The sequence below is a fragment of the Mus pahari genome, chromosome 5 (assembly GCF_900095145.1).
Source record: "Mus pahari chromosome 5, PAHARI_EIJ_v1.1, whole genome shotgun sequence".
NCBI lineage: Eukaryota > Metazoa > Chordata > Mammalia > Rodentia > Muridae > Mus > Mus pahari.
The window spans coordinates 98,844,995-98,866,828 of record NC_034594.1 but is presented as its reverse complement, the minus strand read 5'-3'; the positions used below and the strand labels follow the sequence as shown (position 1 = coordinate 98,866,828).

Here is a 21,834-nt window from a genome sequence, read left to right as displayed (position 1 = left end):
CCTGCCTCTGCCTCCCGAGTGCTGGGATTAAAGGCATGCGCCACCACGCCCGGCTCTTCTGGATATTTCATATTCATTAGACTACATAAGTAAATCCAACTGGGCTCCATTTTGGCAAGGAGATGGATGTGGTGACATCTAATCCCTGTCAGATTATCAGCGCACATAAGGATAAATCTTTTCATCCAAGGAGTATTTCTTTTTGTGTTTTATTTAAAAGAAACTTTAACACAATATATTTTTATCATGTGTTTTCATTCCCCAACTATTTGCAATTGACACCTTCAGGGAAATAGAAAATCAGTTTTCTCTAAGAGCTTGCCACTGAGTATATCAACCATATTTCCAGGGCAGGCCCGGGAGTGGTCAACATAAAATGGACTCCATGATTTTTTGTTTGTTTGTTTGTTTTTGTTTTTTTGTCTTACTGATGACTTTCTTGTAAGAGCTTAAGTTTTATACATTTTATTAAATTATGCATTGTTATTCAAATATAAAGCTGGTTTAGGGTGTGTAAGGCTGATGTAAATATCTGGTTAAGACCTTTGGGTACAAAAGGTTAAGTTGAGGTAAAAAGAAGATGATTTAAGTGGCCTTCTTCTTGTTGCTATTTGTATGTCAATGGGCAATGTTAGGTTCCAAAGATGTACTATGAACAAAGACAGACAAGTACTGGTAGTGGTTAATATTGCTTGTCACCTAATGGAGTCTAGGATCACTTAGGAGACAAACCCCTAGAATATCTGTGAGAATGTTTCTAGATTGGGTTAAAGGAGATAGGAATATCCACACTGAATCTGGGCATCACTGAGCCATGAGCTGGGGTACCAGGATGCATGAAACAGAGACAGTGAGCTGAGCTCCAGCATTTACCTCTCTGCTTCCTGACTGTGGATGCCCTGTGAGCAGCTGCCTCACAATCCTGCTGACATGTCTTCCCCCAGGATGGTAGACCTTACTCTCGAACTTTGCTTAATAAACCTATTCTCCTTTAATTTGCTTTTGTTAAGTATTTTGTCCCAGCAGACAGAAAGTTAACTAATGCAATACTAGTACACATCCCATCAGCTACTTATTCTAATCCAGCACACAGTATGGGATAGAGAAAAGCCACCTTTACTTTCCTTCTCAAGACCCATTGCTTTGAAAATGAAAGTTCACGCATTTAGACAGATATTAGAAACACTGGGATTGCTTATCAGAGCCCAAAGTCTCTGAGTAACTTGAGCTTTCTCTAATTTCTTCTGCCACATTGCCACATTCTCTGTGACCATTTACACTCGTACTCTTTCCCTTTCCTTCTCCAAGCAGACCCTATGTTCTCTAGACTGGAAAAATTTTTAATTTTTTTTCTATTTTAATTACTTATTTATTTTGAAATTCTATTTTTTTATTATTTTTATTTTATTTACATTCCAGTAGTTACCACCTCCCTGTCTGCTGTCCACAGTTCCTCATCCCATTCCTCCTCCCTCCTGTCTTCAAGGGGATGTTTCCCCCCAAACACTTACCCAATGCCAGGCCTCCAAACTCCCTGAGACCTCAACTCTTGAGGCTTAGGCACATCTTCTGTCACTGAGGCCAGGCCAAGCAGTCCTCTGCAGTATATGTTCCAGGGGGTGGGGCTCAGATTAGGTAGTGTATGATGCCTGGGTGGTGGTTCGTTGTCTGAAGATCTCAGGGATACAGCTTAGTTGAGTTGCTGGTCTTCTTATGGGATCGCTCTCCTCCTCAGCTTTTTCCAGCCTTTCGTTAATTCAACTACAGGGGTCCTCAGCTTCAATCCATTGGTTGGGTCTAAGTATCTGCATTTGTCTCAGTCAGATGCTTGTTGGGCCTCTTGGAGGACTTCAGGAAAGGAAGTCCAGAAATCAGCCCAATTTAGGATCCATCTCAAGGGGAGACTCCAAGGCCTGATATCATTAGACTTAAACTCTTTGCAACTTTTCATCCTGAGCTGAACTCCTAAGATTTTCACAGGCATGGCCGAGTCTCATCTGGATCATGGGTCAATATCATCCTTTGGAGGAACCTGTGCTGAAAATTTATTTAAAACAAAACCTTGAAATTATTTCCAATAGGGCTAGAAGGAATTATAGAGCTGTTATCTTCACTTGTTGCTTAGACTGAGGGCTAGAGTTCAGGTTTCAGCACCCACATTATGCAGATCACAGCCAGTTGTAACTCTAGCTTCAGGGATTCTGATACCCTCTGCTGTCCTCCATGGGCATCAAGCACATACTGGCACAAACTATTCACGCTTATGTAGACCCATGCATATATAAATTTATATATGTGTTACTTTATATATATTTATACATTTATTTTATATAAATATATCTTATATTATATATATCTTGAATTACCAGGTTATTCTCTTCAGAGAGAATGGCAAAGTGTGAATTGCCTTGCTTACCTACAAGATGATGTACATATGCCCTTCCTCACTAGTTTACAAACTTTAACCAGAGTTTTGCACATCTTGCCTTGGTTGAACTCTACATCTCTGCAGAGCACCAAGAGTGAAAGCAATGGTAAATATCATTCAGACAAGAAATAGATTAGAATGCACAGCTCAGGGCTGCCATTGTTGATAATAGAAAGGTTCTATATATTGTTTGTGAGAAGAAGTTAGACTGGTGAGCTCCCATTTCATATAGACCCCCACATGAACTTGTATTAGCTTGACCTAGTAAAGTGAAGAAGCCGTGATAGAAGAACAACTCCTCTACCCATGTCATTATCCATTATCTAGGCTTCAGCACCATGTATGCATCACGTACATAGCATATATAATATATACAACACTGTCCAATCATAAAATGTAGAGCATATATGGAAGTAATTTTTACATTGATCCATACCAAGCCCATAATTAAAATAGAAAGAAGATTTATAAGCAGCTCAAAATGGGAGCACATGATCTCTGAGTATTAAGAAGTTGAAACTTTTAAATGAAGGTTATTGATTGCTTTTTCATATTAACCAAGCATTTTCTGTGAGATGTGGCTATCAGTCCTTACTACTGAAATTCAGGAAAGAAATAATCTTGATTAAAAGCAAGGAGTATCTTTGTGAAAGTTAACAATTAAATTTTTAAAAGTCACTTAAACCAATATAATTTTTCTTTTGTTGTTATTTAATCTCAAGCCTTTTCCAGAAATCAGAAGTCTGAAATAGAATATAAAATGTGAGGAAAAATTTAACTTAAAATGGACATCATTGGGCCAGTGATGTAGATGTATATTCTACCAAGCCTGATGATTTTGATTCCTGGGACCCACCTGAAGAACGGACAAAATTGAGTTATATGAATTGTTCCCTAGTACTCAATGTCCACACAGCATGTGTAACACCCCCCTCCCCCAAAATTAAAGGCAATGCAAAACTAATTTCGAGTGGTCACTATCTATGAGTATAGACTTTATGGCAATTTGGAATGGGCCTTGCATCTGCAGCAGCTATCACAATTTTTCATTAAAGCTCACCAAGCTTTCAAGAAGGAAGTCCTTTCCTTTATGTTCTCCACAGCTCTAATCAGTAAAAAGTCCATGCCCTCCCCTGGGTATTCAGTCCATAGAACCTTCCAGGTACAATTGTTTATGGAACAAGAGAATTAGTACAGACTGCTTCAAGAGGATGATTGTGTTTTTAATTTTCTTTTCTATAACCAACCACATATAAGAATTACTACTGAATACCAGCCCAAACAAATAGCAAAATTGGTAGACTCTCAATTTAATAAGAAATGTATAAGTAACCAAAAAAAATCAATATAGCTTAAAAGTTCAATAGCACAAAGCACTGAGAATATGCTGAAGGCTGATGATAAGCAGGACCACCTTATCAAAGAGGATGTTCTATCTTCAGTGGGTTTTGTAAGTCCTACTTGCAAGCAGCTCACTGAGATGTACATTGGTCTAGATTCCAGATAGACATCACAGTATGCAAATTACTCACCAAAAATTGCAGAGCTGTGTGTAGCAGTACTTTTAAAAAGTCGCCTCTTCAAATGAACTCCATCGATGCTTACAATGCTTTCCAATGTTCTCCCAAACCCTGATTCCATCCATGTATTATATAATTTTCTTCAAACTTAGATTTGATTTAAGCTCTCCTCCATCAATCATGGTTTTCTAACCCATATAGTCTTCTCTTGATTACAATCTCCTTTATTTTTGTTCCATCTAGAATTTTCATGTCTCTTTCCTTTCCTTTCCTTATTTATTTCTACTAGACTGGTACATTCGTTCTTATAGACTGTTACCTTTCCTCATGTATTTGAAACTCAGAAGATTAGCAGTTTCTTGAAGTTGTTTTATTTTCAATATTTTTAGGTTTTAATTTTATTCTATTTATATGCATGTGCAAATTCACACAGATGCCTGCGGCAGTCAGAAGAGAGCGTCGGACACCGTGGAGTTTGAGGTACAAGCAGTTGTGCATCGCTTGTTTAGAGTGTTGGGAATGGAGCTAGGGTCCTCTCTGTGAGCAGTAAGGACTTCTACTCTCTGAGCAGCTTCTCTAGCCTGCAGATAGCTTAATTTACAGGTTCTAATCATTTTCTTATGTTGAGATTCATCTTGTTCACATCAGAAGTCCTTGGAATGTCTTGACCTCAGTCATCAAATGACTTAAATTTCCTTCCTTGTGAGCAGACATAATCTTATTTTATTCATGTGCATTGCTTGTAACTGAATATCTACCACAGCATGTAGACAACAGTTAATATTCTCCAGGTTTTATGCACAGAATAGTTTGAGAAAAATGTTGCTTTGCATTGAAGCCGGTTATACATTGAAACAATCACCCCCAATGCTGGTGTAGAACACTGGTTGTACATTGAAGCAATCACCTCAATGCTATTTGTGCATTCAGGCAATCAACCCCTATGTTAGTGTATAATGCTGTTTGTGCTCTGAAACAATAACCTACAATGCTGTTTATATGTTCAAGCATTCATCCTCAATGCTGGCTGTACATTCAAACATTCATGCACAATGTTGGTGTACAATGCTGTTTATGCATTGAAGCAATCATCCCCCCAGTGTTGGTTTAGAAATCCATCACTTAGTCTGTAGTTGAAGAGCCACAGCTGTGTGTGGTAATAATCAGCTTATCTATTTGCCAAAAGAAGAAAATAAGCCAGCATGCCCAGCCGGAATTTGTGATGGTACAGATCTAAGACTGTGTTTGTCATGATACTTCCCCATCATTCTTCAGAATCTTAACCTATAACCTGTCATTTTCCCTCCTACACCTATCCCTATTTATTCCACTATACTTTTAATAATAATTTCCATTCATTCATTCATTCATTCATCCATTCAGTGTGTGTGTGTGTGTGTGTGTGTGTGTGTGTGTGTGTGTGTGTGTGTGTTGGAGTGGTGCATGCATGCCATGGTTTGTGGTATCAGAAAGCCACTTCCAGGATTCAGTTCTCTACTTCCACTTTGTGGGTCCTAGAGATCAAGTTGATAGCACCATTCTTGGGGAAAAGCATCTTTACAAAATAATCTACCTCCTGGGCCCTGATCTCTCCCTAAGCACAAAATCATATGCACATCTTCCTTCTTAATAAAGGGGAAATAGGAGGAGGAGGAGGAGGAGGGAGAAAACTTTCCCTAACTTTGAAGGACTCTATCCATGTTAGTAAAGTCCTGTATCTATTTTCGTTTATAGTTTATATCACTAAGTGATCTAGTTTCTCATTCGTCAGCATTGATTTAGATTTTCTGTTATATCATTTGGAAACTGACTGGACAAAGTCACCTGATTCATTTATTTGTTAGGGAAAGTTTGTTTATAGTTTCAAGTGCAGAGCTGGAGAAATAGTTCAGTGGTTAAGATCACTTCCTGCTCTTGCAGAGTACTTGGATATTGTTTTCAGCACCCATGTGGTGATTTACAAGCACCCATAACCCAGATTCTGGGGTATCAGACACACTCTGACTTCTGTGGACCAGGAACACATATGGTAGATATGCATATATACATGCAGGCCAAATATTCAATCAGGTAAGGAAATAAAAAATAATCTAAAAAAGCTTTCAGAGAGAATAAACAAGAAAGTAACAAACAAAACTCACTTCCCTAAGCTGACTATGTATTGATACCAACAACAACATTTCTTGAAAGTGCATTATTAACTTGTACACCAGGCGTGGATGGTGGAGTACAAGGGAGTGCACATCAGAGAGAAAGGTTTCTGTGACTAAAGGTGAGAGGCATGGAGGAAGCATGTGTTTCCTTTCTTTCCTTTCTTTCTTGCTTTTATGTTTTTCCTTTGATGCTCCTGTTGAGTGGAAGCACAGATGTGTTCAGGCACTGCATCCCAGATGGGTGTGTGCTAGGCTCTCTGCCATTTTGTCTGTTCATTCCCACACTGTTCCTCTGTTCTTCACAGAGGAAAGATGTATAAAGCCAGATCACATAGTAACTGGATCCTGATGGCTGAAATGAGTGTCTACGGTTACAGGAGGTGAAAGATGCTTCTAGAAGGAGAGAAAATGAAATAAGGAAGTATGAAATACTAGTTGTCTTGCAGCAACTATGGGAGTGATGGCCACAACCCAATTTAAAAGGCCCTGTGATCTTGGATTAGCATGAACAGTGCTATTATCAAAGAATTTTGAGCAGATAACTTACATAAGGTTATGACAGAACACCTACTTGAGTAACTGGGATACAGAGACTAGTGAAAAGGTAGCTCATTACGTATCTTCTAATCAAAATTTAGAGTTGTCTTGTGTAATTATAAGTATTTATCACCATGACAGTCTGGAGTTTGGCTACTTTCTGAAATGTATGGTTACAGTCTGAATATTGTACATATTCCAATTATTAATACAAAGTGATATCTATCACCTATCTCTCTCTATCTCTTTGTTTGCCTATATATCGTCTATCTATCATCTATCTATCTATTTAACCACCTAACTACATATCATCTACAACTTTGGGACTATCACTTCTCTACCAATAATCTATTATCTATGCTATCTAAAACGATTTATTTATCATCTATCTATCTATCTATCCATCCATCCATTTACCATGTGTCTGTCTGCTATCATCTCTATTATCCATTTATTTAGTGTGTTCTTTTAGCTACCCATCTAGTTCACTGCTTTTTCTACTTTAATTTATCAGTGATTTTTAAATTCCTTCTCCTACTTATGTGTTATATTTAACATTAGCTCAGATTTTATGCTTGTTTTTGCTGTCATTTTAGTATTCTACACACAGTGATTTCTATGCCTTATGGATAGCTTAACAATATCTACACATTTAAGTATCTTCCCTGTTAATGCACTGACATTTAAATATCTTCCCTGCTTATATATTAATGTATAAATAATTTTTATTTTTTTGTCATATTTTTATCTCAAAGGCATTGTCTTGTTCTCACCTTGGGAACTTCCTGGTTTTAGCATTAATAACACTGCAGTTATATCATGTGTATTTGTTCTGTTATTGTTATTGTTTGTCTAGTGGGAAGCCTTCTACATTTTAGGCAAATTTTCTTCCATAAAGCCAAGTCTTAGCCCAATGTCTTGTTTACTGTTGATGGTGATTTCTCTGAATCTTCATTCTCTTTTACCTGATTTCCAGACTTGAGTCCTGCACAAAACTTTTTTTTTTCTATTTCAGCTTTTGCTGATATTATATTTCTGTTAGTATTTTTTATTTTTATTTTACTCTGGAGAGTGAGCTAATGCTTAGTTGTTCCCAAGATAATTTAATAGGCTTTAATTAGTATTTAACACTTAGAAACACTGAAGACCCAATTGCATTTTTTGTTGCTAGTGGTAATAATATAAATGTATATTCTATGCATCGAAGAATACATTTATTTTCTGTATTTTTGTGCTGTAGATCAAATCCAGGGCTTAGTGCCTGTAAGTGCTCTAACACTGTACTACAACTCTCATTGAGGAAATATCAACTGATGTATTGTCTGCATGAGAGAAAAACAGGTACTATAGTGAAAATCATAATTATACAGAATGTTCTTAAGAAACGTATGGAAATAGTTTTCATGGTTTTATTAAATGTTTACAACTGGGGCAAAACAAATGGCTTAGTGGGTAAGATCATTTGCTTTGCCAGCATGATGTTCTGATATTGATTATCCATCGTGTATGTAAAATGTCATCTACAGTAGTATTTTCATAGGAGACCCTAATGCTATAGGAATTTAAGAGAGAAGGGACTAGCTGACCACCAGCCTGTGCTCAATATTCAATTAGAGATTCTGTAAGTCTCTATTGAGACTTTGTAAAGATTAATAAATCAGTAAAACTGATAGCCCCTTTTCTCTTTGTGTACACAGGTGTTTGCATCTGTACATATACATATACACATTACGACATGCATTTGTATGTACACACATATACAAACACAAACACAGTAAGCATTTGGTTATATTGACAGAAAGTATAAGTCTCATAATACCGGTGTCTTACGGCAACATTTAAATTAAACAACAGTCTTCTGAAGCTCTGGCCATCAATTCAGGTCTATGTACTCTCACTCATGGCTCTATAGGCCATGGCTATCAAAAAGAGGGAGATATTCCAGAGGATTCACACAGAAAATTTCATACAGTGGCCTAGTATTGACAAAACATGATTTTCCCTGAAATGTTTTGATTCATAATTCCTCACAGGTTTTCATTCAAATGAAAGTAACAAATTAATTAACAAGATAGGATAATTATTGGGGCCTGGGGAGATAGCACAGGGGTGCACAGACAACGTGCAAGTAAAGGACTGGAGTTCAGATTCTTAGAACCCATGAATAAAGCTGGTCAGCTGTGACATCTGCCTTCATTTTTAGTACTCAGGTGATACAGTGTGTATTGGTACATAGTCACATAACACATACACACACACACACACACACACACACACACACACGCCTCATGCACATACAGATACAAAAATTAAAACCAACTAATTCACTTAAATGGCTAAGACATGGCTTTATGGAAGAGAATTTGCTTAATATTTGTGAGGCTTCTCCAATCAACAAACAATAACAATAACAGAACAAACATGCATGATATAGTTGTACTGTTAATGTGCTAAAACCAGGAAATTCCCAGGATGAAGATAAGATTTCTTCAGTGAAACTGATTTCTTCAATGCTGAGAATATATGTTGGAATGAGTAGACATTTCTATCAAAACATTATACAAGGGACTTGTAGCTCATTGCAATCATCATATTAGTTCTGTTTGATTCCATGCCTACAAACCCCAGGAGGTAAGATGAGTTATTAGGCAGAAAGAGATAATTTATTATGGATGAGGTATTCTAGGCTTAATGAATACAGATAAAGGATCAGTGATCAGAATAAATAATGCAAAGAGAAGGTGAATTAAATAGGATATGTCAACACTGGGATAGTAGCATTCTAGTACCTTCTGAGAAAGAGATGCTTGATGTCTGGGAAAGACAGAGAAAATGATCCTAGATGGTAGAATTTATGTGACATTTGTGTATAGTGAGAGACATAATAATAAGGGACTAACATGTGAACCTGTAAGCAAGTCACCTATTAAATGTTTTCTTTTATAAGACTTACCTTGGTCATGGTGATTCTTCACAGTAATAGAACAGTTACTAAGACAAATTATTTTCACTATGCGAAAACACTCAAACCATCTCTTCAGTCTCAAAATACTATTTGCAAAGTGTGCATAGTCCCCCTAAATATTTTGGACCTTTAATTTAGTCATATAGGTATGGCAATTTGAATGTGTGAATGCTTTGCATGAGTAGAATACAAACAACTTACATTTTGAGGTACAAGTGCTTCACATTGATTTCTTCAATTTGTCCTGAATACTTGAGCCAGCAGTTTCTTCCTTGATTACCTGGTCCCTCATATCCACTTTCTTGAGTGCTGCTCATATGCCTCACTTGCACATTTATACCTCATATCCTTCTCTTCATTAAATTTACTCTTATCTGATAAAGCCTTTATTTTAAAACAATGACTTCATTTTCATTAAAACAAACCAGAAAACCAATTATCTAAATACCCTGGGTTTTGTTATTGCTTTTCTTAATTCCCACTCTTAAGCTTTTGTTTGGACTCGGAATACTCTATATAATAGTATATGTGCATAAAATATTTTAAAAGCTTTTAAAGGCACATCTGTATAGAAGATGGAGGATAAATAAAATTATTATGTAAAATAACACAGTTAATATCAAATTCATGAGAAATGTACTTAGCAATATATCATTTACATATAAACAACTTATAAACCATATATAGATATAGATATATTCAACTGAAAATGACAATAGTAAGTTCTGAATTTAAAAGCTCTGCAAAGAGGGAGAATTTATAATGGGCATGGTCTAAATGGTATTAATTTCCCCCTTTCATACAGCCAGTTACACCTGAGGTTCCCAATCTTCTTAAACTTTTGATGTAATTAAAATTAGTTGAGAATTAGCTAAGAAGCATTAAGGCTTTTCTGGTTCAGGTTCCCAATATTCTATCTCTTGGTTATAAACATTATTCTTTAACCCTAATGTTCTATGTTCGTCCCCGCCCTCCTCTTGACATATTATCATCTGTGCCTACACTAACAAAACCCACAATATGTAACTTTTTTACCTATTCAAAATATCTGGACCTTTACTCTTCTGAAAGCAAAATAATGTTTTATCTCCATTCCCCAGAGATCCCCTCCTTCAGAAAGAATCTTAGAACACATACCAGTTATTTAAGGTGGATTAGGTGTAAGATCTACCCGAGGGTTCTAATTTCACTTATATTGTTCTGATAAAATACCCTCAGCACCTTAGGAAAGAACAGGTTTATTTCTGCTGACATATTCTCCTTATATTCCATCATTGTGTGGAAGTCAAGACATCAAATCCATAGTCAAGAGTGGAGAGAAATGACAGTACACAAGGTCAGTTGCAGGCTTGCTTGTCCTCAGCTCAGCCTCTCCATTCTTAAACAGTTCATTAAACACAGACAAAGGAATTGAGCTTCCAAAGTGAGCTGGGTGTGCCCACATAAATTTACATAATATAAGCAATTACCCATAGACTTGTCCACAGGGCAGCCAAATGTGGACTGTCCCTTATTGAGATTCTCTTCCCAGATAATTCTAGACTTTCCTAGTTGACATTTAAAGCTAATTATCATACTAAACAATTATAATATTGATCTTAGCACATGAGTCTATTTCACAATATTTTGTGTTTAAGAACAAGGAAAATATGGGATCCTCAATTTGTTAATCTTTTGAGAATTATTTTACAAAGATACTTCTGGGTATCTGTGTAATTTGACTCTAATATAGGCCATGCCACTCACTTCAGACAGTAAGTTTTAAAGATATAGCTAGAGACTTGAAAGCACTTGCATATTGAGAGTCCTCCCACTGTGAGTATGTGTGTGTTTTGTATTTTTGCATTTTTCCAGTGCAGGGAAAACTTGTATATACCACCTGCAGGAGGATGATAGACAGGTGGAGCAAAGCCATGTCACATCATCACCTTAGTCACAGACATCACATGCGAAACTGTGTTGTCTTCATTATGCTGTACTACTGTGGGAATCAAAAACCAACATGGTTGCTTTGCCTCTGTGCTGTAATCTATTTTTGAGTGAAGTATTTATGCCTGATTAACTACCTTTCCTCAGTATCCTAGATAGTGAGTGACCTGATATGTTTTGATTACACTGAATGTATAAGTGTCATTTGTTCCGTTTCCAATGGAAGTGAATAACATAATCTGTTTCTAGTATGTATCCAATGCACTTTTTTTCAATACTTAAAGGAATTCTACATAAAAATAAGTATAGGAATAGAGAATATATAACTTCTCTAGGGCAATCAATATATACAAGTGACTAATTCATCTACCTATGTAAGTCAACCTTCTGTGTATTTAAACACAATACAAATGTTTGGCTTAGTCATCGTTCAGTAATATAACCTGCACTCTCTGTAAATGCTTGAGCTGAGCCTAGGTTCAGAGAGTGTGGCAGCCAATGGGACGCCATCACATTCCCATTATTATCTTTGCTTTATAAATATATTTGGCTGTGGCAAAACTTAAGATGCAATTTCAATACATATATATTATTCTTTTGATTATTATACTTCATAAATATCATTTCTCAAATAAATTTTTAATGATAAAATTACCTAAGTGTTTTCAAGTTTCATCTACAACTGAATAAACAGTGAAAATCGCTCACTCAAGCTACAGTCATGAGGAGATTAGGATTTCTAGAATGTTTGAGCTCAGATCCAGTCACAAACCACCTCTTCAAGCTCTGAAAGAATCAATCTGTGTAAGGATATGTCTCTAAGCTGCTTCCAAAAGTAATAAACATCAAGCTTACAGACAAGAGTGGAAACGGAATGGCTTCGCTTTTCTTCCAAGGGATTTAATTTATTTTTAATATCACAGGTGGCTTCAGGCGCATTGAAATCATCTGTCACTCTGAACTTAAATCACATCCTCTCACTTCTCAAATACTCTTTGATCAGTCTACCAGTAAATCACACCTACTCTGTTCATCACAAACTCTAGTGTACAGATATAATCAGAGCGCTGCAAGTTGCTCAAGAGAGTGGGGATTACAGCCATTTAAAAGATGATAAAGGAGCTTCCAGAGATGCACAGTGCTTAGGTATTCCTGCTGTTGTTTCAGAGGATCTGAGTTTGGTTTCCAGCACCTATGCCCAACAGGTCACTACTGCTTGTGAGTCTAGTTCCAAAGGATCCGATCCTTGTTTCTGACATCCATAGATACTGCATACCTGTATGTGTATGTGTGTGTGCACTTGTGTGTACAGACACACAAACTCACACAAAATATATGTTAAAGAGTGATACAGGCATAAAGGGGGCAAATGTTAACCCTGGAACTCAGTGTCTAATGCTTAATGAAGCTTTCTAATGGCAATTCCAGATATTATATGGCATAAAATCTAAAGCCAGTGCTAAATTTATGTAATTTAAATGTCATTGGTGAATTTTCAATTCTTTTTATATATTAGGTTGTTTGGTTTCTTTAATATATAAATCCATGATTTCTTTACTCTATGATTCCATAATTTTGAATAGTCTTTAGATTGTCCATATATACATTTTGTATATGCATCTTTTTTTTTTTTCCAAGACAGGGTTTCTCTGTATAGATAGCCCTGGCTGTTCTGGAACTCACTTTATAGACCAGGCTGGCCTCAAACTCAGAAATCCACCTGCCTCTGCCTCCCGAGTGCTGGGATTAAAGGTGTGCGCCACCACACCCGGCTTGTATATGCATCTTAACACACATTTATATACATATGAAGTTCCAAAACAAATATATAATAATTGTATGTCTACTGACTCATATTTGATTTGTTAACACCATTTTATAGTTTATAACAATTTCTGAAAGAGTTGCTGAATACATTACACATTACTAGTTTAATGTGTAAGATAACTTATAGAAAGTCTACATTCTATTCTAGTAAAATATTTAATTGCTTTTGCTACAACTACCAGCTAGTTTTAAAGAAACACATTTACAAAAGATACCAAGTCTATTGAGTGAGGATCAAAGACCAAAAGGCGCTCTAATGTGTCCTGGAGTTCTGTATAGGTTTATAATATGCATTTAGCTATAACTCAAAGCTAGGTGAGTGTGAAACCCAGCCTTATGTTGCTTATGTAAGAGAGAGAAGCTTTATAATACAAACTAAAACCTAATGTCCTCCACAAATATCTTACACTTATCTAGCTCTGAAGTAGAACTAGAATGCTTTTCCTTGTTTTACTGTGAGAGCTTCGCAATCACTATATGAGGCAGTCATTTAGAGCATAGTAAATGGTAACTCTTTCATTAGTAATTGGGGATAAGGTGGGAGGACCAAGTAGGATTCTGGGTGTTATACTCAGTTTCTGTTTTATTCTCTTAAAATGGAGTCTCTAACTGAATTTGTCACTAGGTTGGCAGCCTCAGGAATCTTTCAGTCTCTGCCCCTCATGGCCCTGGGGATTCGGACATGAATAGCCATATCAGGCTTTTGATGTGGGTGCTAGAAATTTGAACTCAGATCTTCAGGCTTGTGCAGCAAGCAAGAACTAATACCCATCCTCATGTTTATAATTGTTTTGTAAACATAAAAATGGAGGCCTTCTCCAGGTATACTGGCTTGCTTTGGTATCAACTCAACACAGGCTAGGATGATCTGAGAAGAGGGACCCTCAATTAAGAAAACATTGCCATAAGACTGGCCTGTAGGTAAGTTTTCTTGCTTGGGTGGCACCCCAGGAATGGATACACTGAGATGTATGAGAGAACTGGTTGAGCAAACCCCAGGGGCAAACAAGCCAGTGAGCAGTGTTCCTCCATGGCCTCTGTCTCAGCTCATCCCTCTAGATTCCTGCCCTGTTGAAGTCCTTGCTTAGTCTTCCTTACTGATGGACTGCTACCTGGAAGTGTAAGATAAAATACTTCCTTTCTTCTACACGTTTCTTTTGATCTTGGTGTTTTTGACAACAATACAAATCCTAACTAGGACACCAGATGAGAATTCTTCTACATCCTCTCTTCTAGGCTCTGTTGAACAGTAAATAGCTTTCTGTCTTCCTTTTCAATATGCTAAATGGGAGGAGATGTCTGTCCAACACTTATGTTGTTGAATTGCTGTTGAATCATCAGCAAGAGACACCATTTTTTTTTGTTTTCTTCGAATTACAATGGTATTTTTCATGTGAAATGAACTATTTCCAGGACATATATTAGAAAGCAATGTTTCATTACACCCCCACTGAAGGAATTTATGATATTTTCTTGTCATTTCCTAATAAATATTTCTCCTCCATGCTAGTGATATCCTAATTCTTGTGTTGTTTTATTAAAATGAATAACAATTCAAAGGTTCTAGAAATCTCAAATGATTTTGTTTTTGTCCTCGATGCCTTGTTTTTCTAAGGCCTACCTTTTCCATCCCTGGGACCTCACACTACTGCAGGACTCTGCTTTCCACTCTTTCATCAAGCACATTAGTCACTGGATGGAGTGGAATTTCCTGCTATATATTGGTTGTAGTTACAATGACTTTCAAATGAGTTAATTTGACCAAGAAAGAATGTTTATTATAAATTCATTCAGACTTCAATCTTAACTTGAAATATAAAACCCAGTTTATCAGAAGAAATGAGTATTTTTGGCCTCATAGCTCTAATCTAAGTTTGCTTTATCTCTCATTGTCTGGTTTGAAAATAAATTTCAGGGCCTGGAGAGATGGTTTAGCTGCAAAGCTTCATTTACTACGCTTGCCGGGTACCTGATGTTGGTTTCCAGAACTCATGTTGGAGAACTCCTAACTATCTATAAGTCTAGTTTCATGAAATAAAAAGCCTTCTTTTTTTTTTTTTTTGATAAAAACCTGTTCATATGTATGCATATGTGCATGCCATTAAATACACACCAATTATAAATTAATTTGATAAGTAAAAATAAAGTAAACCACTTTATCTTCTGAGAGGAGAATCTGAGTAGAAGTTCAATAAACAGTAAAGTACAGAGACATGGGCAGCATTGATAGTTAACTTGTGATAGCATACTTCCCTCAAGCTGACAGAGCAAGGAGCCATTTCTACATTAAGACTGAAAGGATTAGAGTCAGAGGCATAAACTCTATGAAGAAGTGATGAGAAGATAGGCCTGAAATGTGTTAGTTCTTTGCACCTCAAAACCAGCAACAGAAATACTTTTTCTAGGAAGATTTGTTGAAATGTTATTCCATTGACAAATCTTCTATCATAAGAGGGCAAGGCTACCTGCCTTGTTAGAATTATAGGCTTAAATTAAAATCATTTGAATAATCCAAGATAATACCCCCCAAAATGTATAATTTACTACATTGGCAAATTAATGCCTTTAACAGTGCAATATGGCACATCCACAGGTTCCAAATATGAGTCTCTTTCCAGAGGTCATTATTCTGGATACAATGTTTCTGAGTGTATGAAGTCATTACAAGGACTAAATGAAATGATGGGTGTTGAATGTTCAAGCTGGAACACTGCAAGAACTAGATCATTAGTACATGTGAAAATCTTAGTAATGCAAGAGACATTTGGAAAAGAATATAGTTGACTGGGATATAGTTTTGAGAAAATAAAGAGGATTTTTTTGTTTGCTTGCTTGGTTGGTTTTGGTTTTGATCCAGAACATCACATCCTTTGCTTTGTAGGTTGAAATGGCATAAAAAGTCATGTTTTCCTCAGGGTGCTGAAAAGTGTAAATTACCCAGAAATAAATAAACCTAAAAGCACTTGGACAAAGTACTTGGGAATTTAACTGTAAAGATGCAAAGTCTCAAAAACAGAGACTTGGTCTGACCTACATCTCTTCAGTGTTTAGTGAAGGAGTTAGCACATAAAATGGGGCAGAGGGTACTGGTAAATAAATGAGTATGTAGTGAGCGAGCTAGCAAGGGGTAAAACTGAGGGAGGTCAGATTGGGAAAGTTTAGGGAGTGTAGCAATAGGAAAGGGAAAGTCAAGGGTGATGTTGAGCTTTAAGTTTTAACTTGTCACAATCTACAATACACTGAGCAGAGTGTCTATGAGGAATAGTCTGGATCAGTATGGGTTTAGGCAAACCTAGGAAGGATTTTTTTTTTTTTTATTTTGCTAATTGAAGCAAGAAGAGCCAGCTCACTATGGCTCACTATGGGTGGTACCATACCCTAGGTTGGGGTGTGAGACAGTGCAAAAGTAGAGAATGCTACTTGAGTACTAGGTATGGATTTTTTTTTCTACTCTTGATAGTGTATATGTAGCTAGGTGCATTATGTTCCTGCCACCTTGACTTCCAAGCCAAATAATCTCTTCTCTCCCAAGTTGCTTGTTTTCAGGGTATTTTATTATACACCAACAGAAATGAAAGTAGGTCCAGGGGCTTTACCATGAGGGCAATTCCTTGATATTGTTAATATCTCTCTCACAGATTACTTCCAACTTTGAGTTACATGATCCAAATACTCCTATTGCAATGGAAATGTCAATCAATATTAACATTGTTGTTGTTATTTTGAGATAAAGTCTCTCTATTGTGTAGCTATAATCACCCTGGAACTCACTATGTAAACCAGAAATCTGTTGTGACTGCCTCCCACATGCTTGGATTAAAGGCATGTGCCACCATGTTCAGCCATATTGTTTTGTAGAGATATTTGCTGACTATTGTTTGAAGGTAAAAGTCTGAATTCAAACATGCCATTGATCATGAAAAATTGGATAATTTAAATCAGGATGTGTTTTTAAAGAAGTGAGAGAGAAGGGCATCACTCCAGACAGAAGCTCATGGTGTGTGAATAGAAGCCAAAGAAAAGAACATAGGGCATTACAAGTTTATGGGATAAACATATTAGTGAAATGAATTATCTGTGACAATGAGTACAATGAAAATTCTTTTTTGTTTTTTTGAATGGCTTATTTAGATTTTTTTCTTTGAGGGCACTTCTAAGTTTTTAAATATTTATTTTTAACTTTCAACTACTAAAGCATATTTTATAATAACAAAACTAAAATGTGTCATTGACATTCAAAACCCTATGGCATCCTGGACACAGAATACTAATGGGGAAAAGATTTGAGTGAAACCTTGAAGATAACTAGAATGTTCTTGGTTAAAGCAAGAGTTACGTGTATATGAATCAACAGAATTCTCCCAATGGTTCTTTTAAAAAAATGAATGCATTTATGTTGGGGAAATGGATCAATGGGCATTGGCCTCTTAACCTGAGTTCCATTCCCAGGACCCACAAGGTGGAAGGAAGGGTTCAGTTTAGGTCATTGTCCTGCAACCTTCTTCAAACATACATGCCTGGCTCCACACAAGCATAAGAAAGGAGAAATAAAGGATTGTAATATTTTAAAATACATGTATTTTGTGCCATTATATTGTGTATTAGATTTCAGTAGTGTATGTCTTTTAATTGTGCAAAAATAATTTAATCCCCGTACATAAGCATGCTCAAGAAGAGCTCAGGAATTTAGTTTTGAACTGAAAAGAAAAATAGATAAAATGCTGGACAAGGCAGCAAACAGTCCATCTTTTATAAGCATGAGCTCTACAGTCACAGATTCAATAAACATAGGTGGAAAATATTTAACTAAACATTGCATTGTAATTCATAAGATCTCTATCATTCTTTAAGTAATATAGGATAAAATAACTGCATGTGTTAATTTATGTAAGTTACAACAAGTAGTCTAAAGATTATTTAAAATATAGCATCATATGAGTATTATAAAATATTTTTGATATGTGTTCATGTGAACATATATGTGTATACATGTGGCATGTTGAACAGGTGTTAATTAGAGAACACTTCCCATGATAGTCCCTGCCTTTCACCTAACTTGAAAAACAGTGTCTTGTTCTCAGTTGAATGTGCCGGAATGTGTCAGTCAGGCTTACTCATTTGATTTCCATGGATTTTTCTGACCTTGCATCCCATCTCACTGTGGGAGAGTTGGCATTAAACAATGGATGAGTTTATGGAGCTCTGAAGCTTCTAAGGGCCCTAAAACCAATGCCCAATGACATAGGAAAACCCTAATATTCTTGCTAATCCAAGTCAGTTTATTCTACTCTATTCCAGTGTGCTTACATGAATCCTAAAGGCTGTATTAGTTTGAAAAATGATAATTTTGTAACTGTCGATCTCCTTTTGACTTTGGTCATTCTAAGCAAACAAACACATTTCCAGCTCAACTAAATTTAACCAGTGTGAGTTAAGATCTCTACATTTGTGTTTTCTCATCCATTGTCTTCATCTGTCTTTCATAAGACTCTTTCATTGGTCTCCGATTTTGATTAGCTTTGCTTTGTTTTTTTTTTTCTTTTACTAACTATATTCATGTGTCTTTTAAAGTTTCTTCAACTAATTTTAAGAAAAATAAATGATACAATAAAATAAGTAATCACACTTAAAGTTGTTTCTTTATGTGTGTCTAAGTTGGCCTGTCTCTTAAGAGATAACAGTGACAAAAAATGAGAATATTCACTTGTCATAAATATTTGCATTTATTTTCAGTTATATTAATATGTTAGGATTTCTATTAAGCGTGATGTAATGCCTTTGAAGGCCAGAAGAAGGCTGGCTCTCCTGGAGGTAGAATCATGGTGGCTGTGAATTGATCAATGTTGACTTCTAGGACACATAATTATATCTTTCAGAAGAGCAACAAACATTCATAAGTGCTGAGCCATCTCTTCAATCCTCAAATATCTGTGTCGTAAAGAAGTTTCATCATCCATAATTTTTAAAAATTACTAAGTTTAGAAGATAAATTCTTCCCAGGGATCTATGCTTTGTAATATTGAAAGAAAACCATGTTGAACTAATTCTTTCAGTACCTATAATCTCACACAATTTGAATATTTTATATTGGTCTCTTTATCATTATAGTAAGTAGCTTTGGCTGCTGCTAACCGCCTTTGCTGCTTCTAAGACCAATTTGATCAGTAATCATTGCTTCCTCTATAGTTAGCCCTTCATTTCTGTTGGTTGCTACCATAAATGCACCATCCTTAAACTGTTGCAAGAACACAATAGCTCTGTAAAGCAGTGTGTGTTTTTTGTGTGTGTTTAAGTGATCTTAATGATGACACAAAATAATTTAATTTCTCACCCATGTGTCTAAATGTTTCCTTAAAGGCATTTAAAAACACTGAAACTTCCACTCTTGAAAATTCTGCAGAACTTAGTTGACACTTAAGACTAATTCCATACCACAAAAATTATCTCCTCTGTACAAAACAGAATGATAAGTAAATGACAACTTCCTGTATTTTAAGTAGAGAAAATTATTTCTCAGCTTTGCTATGCTTGTGTGATGTCTAAAAGTATCTATAACTATATTGGACAAGAAAATGAGCAGAATACTTTGAAATAAGTCTTCAAACCTATTAATATCTCTGATTCTAAATACTGTATTTTCTAAATTATTACACTTATTTTATTTAACAGTTGTGCCTCCTTACTTTCTGGGCTGTTATCATGTAAGACATGATTAGAGCTGAACATTTTGTCTTGTTGCTAAGAATCATTAAAAAGGGTATTGTGACTTATTTTGTTAGTAAGTTAAATATACCAAAAATACATAAGAAGATATGAAATTCTTCACAATAATATCATTTTTATAGCTCATAAATAAATAAATAGAAGGATATAAAATTCTCCAGACTATCACAAACCAATATTTTTTTCCAAGCCTAACTGTAACCAGCTTTATTAAAGATACTTTTCATAAACAATCATAGTATTTCAGGTAGGACATGGGCAGACAATCAACAATATACAAGAACTTCCAAATTCCCTTCTTGTATAGACTACCAAAATCAGAAAGCCACCATAAAACCCAATGAGGTCTTCATTCAATGCTTTGAAAAGGGGAAGTAGCTTAGAGTGAGGGTTGACATTTCACATTAAGGATGTTGTTTAACAACTTTCCACAAGCTGACCCTGACTTTCAGGAAACGAACATGGCAGAATTACCAATCTGAAGATCCACAATCTTTTATAAAAGGAACCAGCGCTCTTCTGAGTACACTCGATGACGTCACCGCAGAGTCTACATCGCCCAATAGACTGGGAAACCAATTTTGGGGGCCAGGTTCCAACAGGTCTCTGGTTTTTANGGGAATTAATTCTATGTTGACAGTACAGGGGGAAGAGGATATAAAAATGAATTTATAGTTTTGCCAGACCACAAGGTATTGTGCCTTGGTGGCCACTTAGGTCAAGACCAGGATATCTCTCCTGGGAGCCAACAGGAGCCTTTCAAAATTATTATCAAGGAAAGGTTTTCTGTCCTCTATCCAGCTTGGGAGAGATTTTGTTACTGACACATGATCCTTCCCCCACCCAGTAATGAAGTGTTTTGTGCTAACAATATAGCTTAAAAAAAAAAAGTAAAATGAAATTCTGCATTTTTATAAAACTTGATAAAAAATAGTATTTCAAACTGTACAGTCACCAGAAGTACACAGTTATCAAAAATGCACACGCGTCACTTGGCATCTCCAGCACCTTCAGCTTTCTGTGCATGATCTGTTTTGGCATCTCCATTTTCTGCAGGATTATTCACATCCTTACCGGTGTCAGCTTTCCCCTTCTTCCCCTTGGGTACCTTCTCTCCCTTCTTTGCAGGGGCCTTTTTAGTTTTGGGCTCTGGCTTTGGAGGTGCAGGTTTAGCAGACAATCTTGCAGATCTTTTCTGTGGCTCCTCCTTCACCTTGGCTTTGTCTCCTTTAGCATCCCCTTCAGCCTTTCTTTTGGGCATGGTGGCAGCACGGGACTTCTGCGCTGAGCACGGGTTTACAGCGGCGCGCGGGTTTGCTCCGGCCGGGGGTCGTCCTCGCTGCTTCTTCCCACAAACCAATATTTTACATTCATGAAAATAATACACTGTTTCAAATACATAGGAGTTGTTGATAAATTTAAAAATAGTCTAGAGACATTTCTATAGACATTTCTTAAAGACTTCACTTAATTTACTATTAATTTTGTCCTGCTGTGCATACCTTTGCATATACTATAATATAAATATTATATATATTATTATTTTTTACAGGTACACATAAAAGTTCCCATGTGTATTACTAGTTAATTTATTATTGGGGTAACTGGTTTCTTTACTTGATGTCCAAGGTTGTGATTTATGACAGTAAAAAGAAATTCAGGTAAGATGTCAGGTGGATCTCTGAGTCTGAGGTCAGCCTGGTCTACAAAGCAAGTATTGGGATAGTCGGGGCTGCACAGAAGAACCCTTTC

General features: G+C 36.3%; 1 protein-coding gene and 1 pseudogene across 1 annotated transcript in view; one reads left to right on the top strand and one right to left on the bottom strand.

Moving 5' to 3' along the window:
- Dpp10 (dipeptidyl peptidase like 10) overlaps positions 1-21,834 on the top strand; it is a 1,452,235-nt gene that overhangs the window by 626,444 nt on the left and 803,957 nt on the right. The gene's annotated exons all lie outside the window — the stretch shown is intronic.
- Positions 20,872-21,343, bottom strand: LOC110321196 (annotated as a pseudogene).